This window comes from Lutjanus erythropterus, chromosome 8 (genome assembly GCF_056507025.1).
Source record: "Lutjanus erythropterus isolate fLutEry1 chromosome 8, fLutEry1.hap2, whole genome shotgun sequence".
In the NCBI taxonomy this organism is placed as follows: Eukaryota; Metazoa; Chordata; class Actinopteri; order Lutjaniformes; family Lutjanidae; genus Lutjanus; species Lutjanus erythropterus.
The window spans coordinates 34,003,332-34,018,540 of record NC_139324.1 but is presented as its reverse complement, the minus strand read 5'-3'; the positions used below and the strand labels follow the sequence as shown (position 1 = coordinate 34,018,540).

At 39.6% G+C, this 15,209-nt stretch overlaps 1 protein-coding gene across 2 annotated transcripts in view; it reads left to right on the top strand.

Annotated features, from left to right (window-relative positions):
* LOC146323120 (E3 ubiquitin-protein ligase SH3RF3-like) overlaps positions 1–15,209 on the top strand; it is a 169,651-nt gene that overhangs the window by 78,785 nt on the left and 75,657 nt on the right. The window lies entirely within an intron of this gene.

Sequence of the window (15,209 nt, the reverse complement as noted above, 5' to 3'; positions counted from 1 at the left end):
GTCTCCACTTCACCTGAGGTGTGTGTTGTATCATGAATTATAGATGGAAAGTGAATCAATAGTGCACTGAATTACTGCCAGACAGCCTGTGTGTGAGTGTGCGTTCAGTGTGTGTGTGTGTGGATGTGCTGATGTTTGCATGAGTGTAGTTGCGTGTTGACATAATTTGTTGTTTTACATTGTGTGTGTTCAAATGAATGTGGCATAATATTATTTACAGATTCTCGCACAACAGCTCTTCAAAGTATGTGTGTTTGAGAACGGATTATGATATTTTTTTTCATCCATTATTTGATGTAAGGTTTTATGAGGTACTTATCCATAGTCGGTGTATGTGTGTATGTGCACACCCCCAGTTTAGAGAAGCAGAGAGGAGCAGCAGCATGGAAACTAAGCGATGAACTGCTATAGACAAGGTCAGCAACAAAAGGTGTTTAAGCCACTTGGAAGAAAGTCTAAAAAAAGAAGTGTGTAAGTGTACACTACATTTACAATATTTTCTCCGTTTTACTTTGCCATCAGACAGCCTTTTCTGACAGGGAACCGCTGTTATACATTCCAAATATCGCTCTCATCAAACCAACCAAACTCCATGGGCAAAATCATTCATTTTACCTCACAGAACGCAGACATTGCAGGTTTAAGACTGCCTTGATTTGTCAGTTTGTTTGTCATTTTGTTGTGTTTGTGTTTTAAAATGATAGTTTGGATCCAATGAAATCACACAATAACACACCCAACAGATCAAGGCAGCAGTAGACCAACAACTACGGTGTTCTTCATGTTGAAGTGACTGAATTTGCCTATGGAGTTTGGTTGGTTTGGAGAAATTGATATTTGGCTTATGTAACGGCAGTTTGCCACCATTTTTTCTGGCAGGTAACCACCGTGATACAAGCCAAATTTTCCTTTCTCCATACCAACCAAACTCCACAGGCAAAATCTTTAATTTTACCTTGCTGAACACGGATGGCACTAATTCACTGCTGCCTCGATGTGTTAGTTTTTGTTCTATTGTAATACTTCAGTTAATCCAAACTATGATTTTAAAAGCCTGAATTCACACAGTAACACAGACAAACCAACAGATCGAGGCAGCGGTGGACCAGCAACTTCTGTGTAAAATTTTCCTATGGAGTTTGGTTGGTCGAAGAAAGCAATATTTGGCTTATATAACAGCAATTTCCTGTCAGAAAAGGCTGTCTTACTGCAAAGTAAAGCGCTGAACATATTCTAAATATAGTGTAGTTTTTTTTTTTATGTGGACTTTTTTAAGAGGCTAAAATACCTTTTGTTGCTGACCCCGTCCACAGCAGTATACTCCTTAGTCTCCTTACTGGTGTCCCTCTGTGCTTTTCTAAACTGTGGGCATGTTGACTGGCATCTACTGCAGGTAATACTGTACACTGACTGTCAGTATGTACCTAATAAAACCTCACTTCAAATACTCCGAACTATCTTATTAATAAAAAGTCTGCAAATTAACATTATCTTGGCATGCAGGTAATACCTCTCTATCCGTGCATGAATGTGTGTGTGTGTGTTCGTGTTGTACTTGAGTGTCTGCGCCAATAAAACAGCACAGCATGATAGAATGCCGCTCTCACAGCAGAGTGGAAAAAGACCTCTGCAGATTTACTATGCTATTACCACACACACATGCAGAAACTCTCTCTCTCACACACACACACACTCAGTGAGGAAAAAAAAAAAAGTTGTAATAGCCCAGTGCCCCTCCAAGGACGGGTGAGCAAGAGAAGAGTGAGCGGAGTAATCACAGTTAAAGAGAGAGTGTGTGTGTCTGTGGGGAGGTGAATAGATGGACTACAGGGGACAGAAAATGGTTTGGTGCTGGAAAAATGGATGGGGATATGAGTGGAGTGGAACATCCTGTCCCATCCACCATCCTTCACACACACACACACACACGCTCGCACGCGCGCTCACAGGCTCGGTGTGGGAATGTTAGTGTTGTCGAGCAGTGGAGTCGACAGATGAGTGAATCCAGGATACTGAATGTGTTCCAGTCTTCCAAACGAGACCATTTAGTCCCTTTAATTCCTTATTTCCTTCAAAGCTCACTTAACCTGAAGCTCCTCCACATCCTCTACCCAGTATGCAAATGTTGCCTTTGAAGTGAAACCTTAAAAATTGAGTCTCAGTCCTGAACAGACAGTACACACATTACTGTAATACCCGTGCAGTGTATTGAAATTAAAATGAATATTTCTCTCCTGTTTTATTATGCATTTATATATTCTTCGATTATTTATTTAACGCCGTCTCTGAAAATAATAAGAATGTCAAGAAGTTGAACAAGTCAACTCCACTCTGCACCACTATATGTGGTGGTAGTTTGTGGGTGTGCTGTATATTTGGCTTTTGTTTCCATTTATGCACTGGCTGCATTTGTAAACACTGTGTAGGCACATACAGGAGCCTCGGGGTGTGTATACAAGTCTTTTAACAGTTAACATATTGGGCTCTATTTTTGTGCAGGTTCACAGTGTAATGTGAAGCAGGCGATGTTTCCTGAGGATAGAGCTGGGTGACAGACAAATCATAACACAATACTTTTGGCCAAATACCTTGATATTGATATTGCTGCAATATTGTTGGGACTAAATATTACAGCCCGTTCTTATTCCCAAGTCATCAATTCTGATGTTTTGTCATGCCCCTTGGTGACTCATACAGACGCAAAAAAGTACCGGTTTGCAGTTCTGCGAGACGAACCAGGCTTTTGACAGAACATAAAGAGAGAGAAAGTCCACACACTGAGGAGTTGAGGTGGAGAGATGGGTCAGTGGATGGATTTCCTCCCAGGACACCGGGTGTTGGTGTTATGACTTCATTTGTGACACGTGACGTCTATAAGTTAAAAAAAACAATGCATACATTAATATAAAACCAGTCCCTCTCATTCACAACCCACCAGAACAGTGTGATGGTGTCTGCATCTGCAAAAGACCCCGCCCTCCACCTGTAACTTCTTATTTTCTCGTTATTTATTCATGCTCAGGACAGTTTACCAACCAAACGTAGGTATTTGGTGTCCTGGGAATGAGACACAACAATCAACAATCATTTAAATGCGTATTTACACATATGTATTTTAACACAAAACATGTTCTTTCACTAAATCTTCTTAAGTAGTTTTGTTGCCTAAATTTACACACATGGCGACCGCTTCTCAATGTTTATCCTGTCATGTTGAAAAGGCTTTCTGGCAGCATCTCATACCACTGTCAGATGGTACCTTGTGCCTATGTACGAGACATTGAATGGCATGACAAAGATGTTTTACAAGCTGGGATTTTGATAAATAATCCTTAAAAATGTGAATATAATTATTAAGTGAGCAAAAGCAAATAATAGAACAGTCTGGGAAATTCAGAAAATTATATCACTACTATAATGCAGCCTTTAAAACCAATAAATCATGATCTATCTTAATATAATGATGATATCTAGTCTCATATCATGATGTTGATACATTATCTATTATCTATATTATATATTGCCCAGCCCGACCTGAAGATCCTTGAGGTTCTTTCTTCACCTGCTAGTTTAGTGTTTGGATGATGCGATTTGTGCCACAATGCAAAACATCCAAATCTTTGAATCATAATTGTCGTTAGATATTGCACTACATCAGTATTTACCCTCTTGGATGGCAAATTAAATAGTGGAAAAACATGTTAAGTACCATGTTCTGAAACATGAATTCAACTCTAATCGAGACAAGATTTTTTCCTTGTCAGCATGTTGGGATGCTTTCAGTTCATACTTGCAATTCTGCACTTCCCCAACCAGTGTATTAATTTTTCCTTAAGAAAACTCTATGGGCATCAAAAACTATTTAGACATGCCATTGCACAGCTAAGCACTGCTATTAGAAGTGATGAAAGTAGTGGATGTGATTGACCATGATTTGTGCTAATACAACCACCTCACAGGCAGGCTCACTTAATCATTCCAGTCCCAGACTGTATGAAAGGGTGCCATAGTTGCACCAGGCACCTTTGGCAAGGAAATGGACACCTGCACACCCTCATCATACTGCACTAACGTGCTTTTCATCTGTGCCTTCATTCACAAAGATACAGCCTGTAATTTAACTTAGCAAACTTGACGTCTTTGAACCGAGCACATGAAGATTTTTGAGACTTCATTAGCCTTGCAAACCAGTTAAAGTTTTGTGAGCTCCATTTTCAGTTTGAGATGTTTTTGTCTCAGAAACATCCAGCGGGGATGGATTGAGCCCAGCGGCTGTGAGAGCTAATCAGCTTTAGACGATGACGATAAAGAGCAGAAATGTGTTTTGACTTTGGTGCCTCTTATCTCTCAAAGCGCATGAACGTCTGGTTAACTAGGAGCAGACCTTCAGGACAGAGACAGACCAGTGAGTGGTACATCTGTCCGGTCAGCTGGTCAAAGGTTGAATCAAGCAACTTTGGTCCACGCCCACAGACAATGCCCCTGGCCTGGAAACCTTTAGAGACTGAAGCTCTTTCTACAGACTCACGCCTACATCAGTCTGAAGACAGGATGCATTCAGCCACAGTTCTGCTGTGTGGTTGCCTGCATTTTGACAGCACTCAGTTAGAGTACGTGTGTAAATTGGAAGACTAAAGAGAGCCTAAGTTATGTCTGAACGAACCTTTGTCCCACTGGCCTCTGGAACTCAGCACAGTCTCTCATTCTACATCTCTTTCATCTATCTTTCTGGAAAAAAAAGCATGTTCTTGGGTTTTGCTTTGCACATTCCAGGACAAATCAGCTCCCCTACAGCAGTTCTTACAAGAAATTGAAACCCCTGTGGTTTTAACAGTTAAACAATGATTAACTTGTAAGCATAGAAAAAAACTACAGCTTGCGTTGTAACTTGGCTTCATCCATGTCCATTAAACTCACCAGAGCTGTTTTCTAAAGCCATTTTCCTGACTTTATATTTGTAATCTGCATTTGCACTTCTGCCCTGTTGTTGTTACAGACAGGTCTGATCGTTTAGCCCACGAATGCGGAGGCCAGGGGTCCTCAATTACACTTGTCTAAGGGCCAGAATTTTTCTAAGCAGACACTGTGGGCGCTGGACTTTCAAATCTGTAATTCCGGAAACATATTCGCTAGGAGCTTTTGTAGGCAACTGTACTTTGCTTGAGCTTCTTGAAGATATTTCACCTCTCATCCAACAGGGTTCTTCAGTTCTGAATCGTTGCTTATGATAGCTTCTAGTCAGGACCATAACGCGGATGATTGAGAATCTTCACAGACATCTTCCGGAAATGTAATTGCAGAACTCAGTCCTCATTTTTGTGATTTTAATAAAGAAATCAACCAATAATTGGCCCTTTTCTATCATTCTGTGAGCAGCTGTGATCTGATTTGCACTTGGCATGAGTCTTCAAACAGTGAGTTGGCAGCTTCTTGCCTGCAGAGCTTCATCTAGCAGCTCACTGTGGCTGCTCCTGACTGTTCCATTACTCCTTGCAATATTTCAAACTGAGCCGTAGACAAAAAAAATCCAGAAAAAGACGCACCTTTGGTGGAACGCTTGTGGTCAGTGTTAAGCACTAAATTTCTTGTGACTCCAGCATTTCTTTTGCCTGAAACGTAATTGCAGGACTCAGTCGTGATTGACAGGAAATATTTATCAGTTTGTGATGGTATTGTGCGGCTGCACTGTTATTTTTGTCCGTGTGACACCTGTAGTCCAAAATAACCAAAAACGACAGGTGTTTTCTAGATACTTTCGATCGAACTATCGTGGTTAGTGTCAAGCTCACCGACAAATGCACTGAACTCCTACTTTAAAAAATTGAAGTCTTCTTGTCTTGTGACGGCTAAATGTTTCCGACATGAAGCAGCAGCAGCAGGAAATGTTCGGATTGAATTAGCAGTAGTTGGCACAAAATGTTTCCCAGGAATTATGTCAGTTAGTAATAATGCAAATATGTAATGTTATGATCTCAACAGTGGTCATTCTGTGGGCTGGATGGGAAGCTTCAGTGGGCCAGATGTGACCCGTGGGTGGACAGTGACGACGCCTGGTGTAGGGGTTATGGGAAATGGGAAATGGTGTTTGTGAAAAGCTACAAAGACACATAAATGTTGAATAAACAACTATATTCAAAGCAGGGTACAAGACATATTCTTGAGAAAGGCTCTGTTAGAGGATGAATTTTTAGCGATTAGCATTAAATTGAGGTTTTCTTTCTCTTTCTTCTGGAACAGAGCTTTAAAATTAAGATGATGCTTTAGGTCATTCTTACACTTGATTGAAATCAAACCATTTCTGTTGAAATAGTAGTGAAACTCAGAGGACCTGCACCCTCTGTAGATATAAACTGTTCACTCTAAGGTAATGAAAACACAACAGTTCTTACTTTAAGGTGATTATACTCTCTTAGTGTCGCGATATATTTAAAAGATGAAATTTTGATGTCATGCTGATAATACACATATGATTATATCTTAAACATCTTCTGTGCTCTTAAATCATTTCCATTTCTTTTAATTCTCACTTTGTCTCCCTCCCCCAACGCCGCCCACACACACACCTTTTCTTTTCTTTTATCCATTAAGTGTTAATTGCACTTTTTGCACACTTTTGTATAGTTATGGTTAAAGACTCTGTCTCGGGTTCCTTTCACTTGTATTTTGAGCGTAATTTATCTGCTCAAAAAAAGACAAAATTCACAATAAACAAAGTTAAAGATGAAATTGACTGGTAGATTTTTAGCTTTTCAAATTTTGTAGAGATATTGTAATAATATTGTAATTGTGAATTCTCTTGGCCGTGATAATTGTGTTGGGAAAATCAGATTGTGACAGCCCTATTATACAAATTAGATTTCTGCCATTTTCTGACAACAAATCCCAGTAAATCTGACACACTGAGGCTTTAATGTTGTTTGCTTTTGTTCATTTTGTCTCCTGTTAAAATGGACCTTCGGGCCTAAACAATGTTTGTCTCAGAGGACGTGTAGGAAATAACCTGATGTGTGTGTAACATCATGGTGCAGGATATCTGGTTCACCGCTGCAGCTTCATCAGATCTGTGTTTCCTTCCCTCTGAGCTGCGACACCAGACGTGAGACAGTTTCCAGTTATAGATGTCAGACGCTTGTTGAGGTCAGGGAGCTCCAGTGACTCCTTATCCCACCAGAGGAAACTACAGCGCAGCGTGCCAGTACGAAGCATTATACTTCATGGTGATTTGAAAAACACTTTATCCTGATTTCTAGACTATCTCAGCTCTCATTTTTTTTTCTATTAGTTTTTAAAAGAACTCTACATGACCTGAGAGACCTGAGATGTAACTGTGATGTGCTGCCACTCACCGAATTTTCTCTTATTGGTCACACCAGAGCGATGACCACCGAGCAATAAAACCTCAATCTCTTCCTCAAAACAGCCACCTCCATTTCACAGTCCATGAAGTCCCTCCTTCTGATTCACTGCCGTCTCCATTCTCCCATAGAAATAAACAAATAGATTTGCCGATATAAATAGATTTATATGCATATTTGCGTGCGCAGCAGCTGTTTCATTAGTGTGAAATAAAACAGTTTGGGCATGAGCGGATTTCCCTTTTTAATGCTGTGGAATCTGTGCACACATTTATACTATAACCTCCGCTCCAGACGCAGAAAGTATGTCATGTGTTTAGTGGAAGAATTTAGTCTTTTAGTTTTCTTGCATTTCTTCTGGTTGCACATTGATGGACCAGCTCTCCCAAATGTGTTACCATCGCCATGTTTTTACTGAAAATTCTTGTCTCATTAGCAGAAGACGGAGTCGGAACATGTGTGTGCTCGGGATCACCAAATCCAGCATGATTCATTCTTTGACCACCATGGACATTTGTGTAAAACTTCATGGAAATCCCCCCAGTAGTTGTTGAGATATTTCAGTCTTGACCAATGTGGTGGACCAAGTGACAGACTGAGTGACAGACCACGATCATTGCTAAAAGTATCAGCTTGGAGCTTTTGTTGCCACATAACTCAACAGTATTTGTAGCCTATATCGAAAATATAAATAAATCTAATTTATAACACTTAAAATAAGTGAATGGAACAGCATGTTTCAAACATTTGTGTTTTTTTTACCTAACTATAATCTGTCCTTTTACTGGAAGAGCCATATTAACAGAGTTTTATGGCTGCATTCATCATCATATCCATGGACACAATCATAAACAAGGCTGCACAGGCGCCGTGAAAATTTAATTTAACTTCTTTTTTTTATAAAAGACACTGTAGGTTGCTTAGGTTACGCAACTTTCTGCGCTTGAGTGTGGACTGAACGGCCACAGTGGCTAAGTTTAAGTTGCATGTAAAAGCATCTGTATTGTTGGATTTTAAAACCATTTGTTCACATAATAAACATCTAGGTATTTGTACTCATAGTGTGAAAAATCTACCACAAAGTCAGGCGCCCTCAGTGTGAACAATCCAGTCAGAATTAATGTCACTCACGCACTCACTGAAGTGTCATGACTCTTGTGGAGAAGAGCCTACAGATGTAGTTAAAAGCGGCCCCTTGACATCCTGAAAGTTTGGATAAAATCTGTTTCTGTGAAGCCATTCACGTCACAATCCCATCACTCCTGGCTCTGACTCTTCATCATCACACGCAACTCAGTATAGAAGTAGCAGCTGTTGCTCCACAAAAAGCAATTATTAAAAATCTGTGAGCTCTGGAGAAATGATACTCAAACGTAAACTATTGCTTAATACTTTTAATCAGTTAAATTCTTAACTTCAGTTAATGGATGAGAACTGATACTTTGGTACCAGGCAGAAAATTTGAAAATATGTTGGTACCATAGGTATCGGAGATGCAATGGACAATGTCTGGACATGACGGGGACAGCATAAGGACTTGCTATAGTCGGAAGAAGAAGAAGAACGCCTAATAGCACTGAACAACAACAACTACACAGCTGATCAGTGCTCAAAGCACAGAAAAACGGGTTAAATCTTGAAACTGTGGACTCATTTTCTACGCTGTTCAGCTGAACTCCAGGCTAGAAAATACAGTATAGAGCTACAGATGTGTACTACTGTTACATTAAAATTAACTGTTAAAATAAGAAGGGAAAATGAGGGAGGAAATGAGAGAAAAAAGGCAACACACTTAATGTCAGAGCAGAAATCACTTTTGTACGACTTCCCAGACATAGCAAAAGCTCTCCTGACAGTGATTTATGGTGGGCTGAGGAAATCTCCCCCTCAGTCTTTTGCTCAGAAGAGTTTTTATTTCAGGTGGCAAAGAAAAAAATGGCTGAATTTTTTTTCTTGTTTTTGCTTTTACTGTGGTATTTCATGTGGTATTAAGAATCATGGAAATTCACTAGTATTGCTATTGACTATGACATTTCTGGTACCATGACATCCCCATTAACATCCCCTCTCATTATCATCCACTTACACATTTGCTGGCTTCCGCTGCACGTCAACATATATATGACACCGTGAAAGCTGACGTCAGTGGCCTACAGGTCTATTTTCACACGATGGCGTGCTGCGTGTGATGTCTTTGTTAATGTTCTTTTGTGCGTGTGGGTCATTTCTCGCCACATTTAAAAAAATAATGTGAACAACAACGAGTAATTCAGATCTCAGCAGTAAATCAGAGCAGTGATTCTTGCAGTGTGAATGTAGCCTTTGTGGAGTGTGGCTTTGAATTACAGTCTCCAAGTAAGGTAAGTAAAATCAATGCATCAAAGCTTTTGTCTTTATAATGGGGGGCCACAGGGGAGCTGCAGTAGCTGCAGTAGCTGCATAAAGATTGTAGCTCTCATGGGCGACATTATTAACTTCTCCCAAAGTACAGAATAACACTAGCAATTGTCTGAGCTAAGGAGTGTGTTGTCAAGTGAAATTTATGTCCCTATTAGACCCAGTTCTGTATTGTTAAACATAATGCTATAGATATTGTACTTGTGAGTATAAGGCTTAATTTATTTGAACTGATTCAAACTAAAGTGATACACGTAGTTTAGTGGGAAACCATTTAAAGATGTAGGTATCAGAGGTGCGGGTATGATGAAAGCTGAAAAGATACTGTCAACACTTTTAATTTGTAGATTCAGCTGATATGATAATAGACAGAGTTGAGTCAGTATTACTTAACTGAGAGGTCTAGACAGCGACTCAAAATGCCCTTGTGCCGGAGAGAATGGCAAATAAAGTCTTGAATTAAATATAATTAAATTGGTAGTATCAAAAAGTGTCAAATTTGCTTGGTCAAATTTTGCTAAATTAAAGCTACTAGAAGGAGCTTTTAACTGGTTATGAAACAGTCTCAGTATAATACAGATGCCTCTGTGTGACAGCTAACACCAGAGAGAAGAGCAGCTATTTCTATATAGTTATTATTAATGTCTACCACTGTATCATATTCTTCATGAAATCAGATTAAACAAGCCTGTGTTTGAATTTTTTCAGGCAGAGGCACAGTGAGTGATATGTTAGCCAGATGAAATGAAGCAGGAGAAGATTATTATTAGGACAGTTTTATTTTTGACGTAATATTTTGCGGTCATTACGGTGGAAACACCACTGCTTTTGTCCACAGCAGCCTCTTAAATCAACAAAATATGAAAATTCCTCGTTGTAGCTTTAATTTAGATCAGTGTTTCTCAAATAGAGGTCCGGGGGCAACCAGGGGTCAGCGGCGCTCCAGCCAAGGGGTCAGTGAGAAGTTTTCAGATTAATTCATTTACAAAGGGCTTCATTACAACCTGAACTTATTTTATGATCAGACACAGCAAACTATTTTGTCTCCTCAGGCAATTTTGTAGTCCAGATCATATTAAAGTCCCGGGCTTGGCCTATAATGTTTTTTTTGTTTGTTTGTTTTTTGTTAGGCCTATTTTGTCATTTCTATTATTCATATATATATATATTTTAGACATTTTTATCTTATATTATTTAGGAGAAATCTGTAATATATTTGCTTGTTTGACAACAACACAACAGCCAGAATGTTCTCCATTAAAATTTCTATTCTGTGTCCGAATGGCTGTTTTTGTTTGCCTGTTTCGCATGAATTAGGGTTCAAATTAATGCTGAATGTTCACCAAATGACTTAGTTTTTGTTTATAAGAAATCATTAATAATCTTGTAGAAGCTGTAGATGTTTATAACAGTTTAATTGAGCAATATGTTAATGAACTCTTGCAGATATTAAATCAGGGAGTCACTGAACTCCAGAGTGTTTATTTTCAGACCAGTGAACTTTTGTTCTCAGGATAACAAGCTTAACTTTACATTGACAGACAACTGAGACTTATAAACAGCTGATCTGCTTACAGTGAAGGACTCATGCTCGCTTGTAATTATCAATTTACGATGTTGTGCGCGTCCTGCACCCCTGTGGAGCTGCTGCCGACCTCCCCTGAGTCTGGGGAAGAGGCAGCTGAAGGGGAAACAATACGCTTCAACCACAGATCGTATATTAAATAAGATTTCAACCTATTTAATATACTGTCTATGGCTCCAACTTGCTATTTGGACTGCAATGCTATTTTTTTTCACGCACAGTTGCTACGTATTGCTCCTTTAATTTAATCAGAACTTTATGAATGCACCCATTCTCTTCTCGATCTCATAAGGGGTCCTTGGCTGAGAAAAAATGTAGAAACTCTTGATTTGAATCATTTTTTTTTTATTTTAACATTTAACATTTAGACATTTTTAACTTGGAAAAACATAGTTGTTCCTCATGTTACCAAAAACAGTGTCTGTGTTTTGGTGTCAGTACTGAATCTGTGGTTGTTAGGATTGTCAGTAGTATCGAAAACTTTCAGATCCGCAGTGACCAGATCATTGATCCATTAACCATAGCTGGTCAAACCTTGTGTTTGTGTGTGTGTGTGTGTGTGTGTGTGTGTGTGTGTGTGTGTGTGTGTGTGTGTGTGTGTGTGTGTGTGTGTGTGTGTGTGTGTGTGTGTGTGTCTGTCATAGAGGCCTTGTTGAATGGAGCAGTCAGTCCCATGTTGGACAAGTCACCTCCCTGTACCTTATGGCTACAGCACACACACACACACACACACACACACACACACACACACACACACACACACACACACACACACACACACACACACACACTAAGAGACGTGAACAGATGGGAGCCTCAGCAGTGGTTGATGGAGGGACTTGTGTGTTTGTGTATTTCCCCAAGGGCAGGGGACTCTCTGTGACACACACACACACACACACGCACACCTTCTGTCCATTAAGGAGATCCACAAACACTAATTACTGCACCGCAGGGGTGAGAGAGCACTCTGTATAAAATGTGTGTGTGTGACAGAGGGTCCCCTGTCCGTGGGGACACACAAACACACAGGTTGTGGCTGATGATAATAAAGTGGCACCGACAGGTACAACACCGAGAAACCCTTTTCACACACGCAGGATGCAACAACCCCGGCCATGTTTTTTTGCTGTTCGCACAATTCCACTCTTTTCACACATGAAGTGACTGTTCTGGGTGGATTTGATTAGTTTCTCTTCTCACTGTGGTGGCGGCACAGCAGGAAAACGCTGGCGAGTTTGAAAGCAACGACACCAACACAGAGGAGCGTTCTCCGTTATCTCTGCAGCCGGCTTCAGTGATGGATTAAAAAACTTGCAGGCAAATGGCTGAGTATTGCTTCAGCACCCTGACCAGATATCAAATCTCTGTCTAGACAATAAATTCTCTCCCCAATTTCATCATTTTTTATGATGGACGTCTGTTGCCTATTTGACACGGTGCGACAGACAGCACCCACGCCACCACAGTCACAATTAACAAGACATCTCAGATAAGTTTCAGCTTCCATTTAATTCCTAACATACACATTATCTTGTGAGTTGTGTAGGTAAAGCAGTTTTCATGGATTGGTGTGCTGTGCAAAGTTAAATTAGAGTTGAAAACTTTATTGTTTTCTGTATGAAGGATCCAATTTTCTGAGGCAGATTTCCCAGGGATTTCTTTTAACCCTGCTCTGCAGCAAAAAGAAAATATAATAATACAGGGATAAGACAGCTTAAAATGTATCTCTTCTTGAAAATTGCAGTTGGAATTAGTTTATGCACAGTATTTTATTTAAAGAATGGTTTACATAATGGATTTTATTTCTCTATTTATATAAATGATAATTACATGTTAAATTTGTTACACTGCTGGCATAAGACGCTAGCACAAGATGCACAGCTATATTTAGATAGTATATTAGTTCTATATATAACTATGGAATGATGTATGTAAATGTAAGTCCTACAACCCGAGTTCCAAAAAAAACTGGGACATTGTGTAAAACACAAATAAAAACAGAAAGCAATGACTTGTTGTCAGGAAGCACAGTTTATCTCTGCATCTGTAAATGTAAGTTAAGACTCTACCATGCAAGGCAAAAGCCATATACCAAAACCAGACTTCTCCAGGGCTGAGCTCATCTGGGATGGACTGACACGAAGTGGAAAAGGGTGCTGTCCACGTTTCAGATTGTTTTTGGAAAACATGGACGTCAAGTCTTCTGGGCTAAAGAGGAAAAGGACCATCCAGATTGTTACGAGCGCCAAATTCCAAAGCCAGCGTCTGTGATGGTGTGAGGGGGTGTTAGTCACATCTGTGAAGGCCCCATTCATGCTGAAAGGTGCATACAGGTTTTGGAACAACATACGCTGCCATCCAGACAACGTCTTTTTCAGAGACGACACATTTTGCATGGCTTAGAACAGCGTGGCTTTGCAGCAAAAGAGTTCAGGTACCAGACTGACCTTCCTGCAGTGCAGATCTGTCTCCCATTGAAAATGTGAGGTGCATTATGAAGTGCAAAGTACTTCAAATTGCTCTGCGTGTAGAAGACAAGAGGGAGCAAAGAAAAGGTCGATGATAAAAGAAAAGTTAACATGGTGAGCCAGGAAAGAGGAAAGGTGCGTACTGTTATTGTATATACATCATTCAAGCACAGTTTTGAAGTCATACAAATGTAGTTTTTCCTTGAAATTCAAGGTCTAATAGTGTCTTACTTTAAATCCATCTGAAGAGTTCACTAAGATTTCGGCACATCATATATACCAATTATTGCAACTTGAAGTACACCTGCATGTTTGGTGGGGAGTGATATCAGTCAGTGGTGCAAATACATTTTTTTCCAGATGTACCCAGATCTAGTGTTGTCACAATACCAAAATTAGAATTTTGATACAATACCCACCTAAAATATCCCTATCGATACTGAAACGATACCATGACAAACACCTAAAACGCCAGGAAAGTAATAGAATAAAAAATGGCTTTAAAAATAGGCAGCAGAGGACAGGTATTTACACCAAGTTTGAGCTGATTTATTCTCAATTTATTAATATTATTATTGTAGAAATGAACTTGAACAAGAATCTTTTAACTTTAATATTTCAGGTTGACAGCCTATAAAAACAATGTACATAAATAAGAGTAACTAAGTCTGGCACTTCATGATGATAAAAGCTTAAACCCAGCCTGCACACTGCAGCAGCGCACTAAAGTTGACTGAACACAGATCACAAAACACACCTCCTTATTAACGGAGGTCTCTGCTCTGTAAAATGTTGGCTACCTGCCATGATTGATTGTGTTTAAATTGATCATTTACTAGTGTTGTTGATCTGCACAGTTGTCTCATTTTAGCAGCTTGCGAGTGATGGTAAAGTTGACAGTGAAAGTTTGAACATTGCACTAACATTAGAGATGTTTGCCTCATTGGTAAACTCACTGAAAAGATAAAGACAAACCCTTAATTACCTCGCCAAACTGCGGTGGTGAAAATGTTTGCTTGTCACCAAATAAATCCCTTGTTTGCCCTATATTACAACAAACCTGTCGCTCTTTGAATACCTTGAACAAGTTGTGTGCCTGCCTTGTCAACAAGTCGTGGACGGTTGGCAAGACGAGCATCTGAGAACCTGTTGAATCGGTGTTATAAAGTAGTGGAGTTGAATCTTCCAGGCATGCTCCCGCAAAAAAAGGCGAATTTGTTGTTTTGTGTGCATTGATATTCATTTCCCTCCATTGTACTTCTGTTATATCGATTTCTAATTCCTCCTTCCATTTTTCTTTTTGCACTGTGGATGTACCTTTTTTAATGATTTCCTCCTCTGTAGCTTCTAGCCTGAAGGTAACTGGAAAAATGTGAATTTGATAACTCAGTTTCTGGGAGA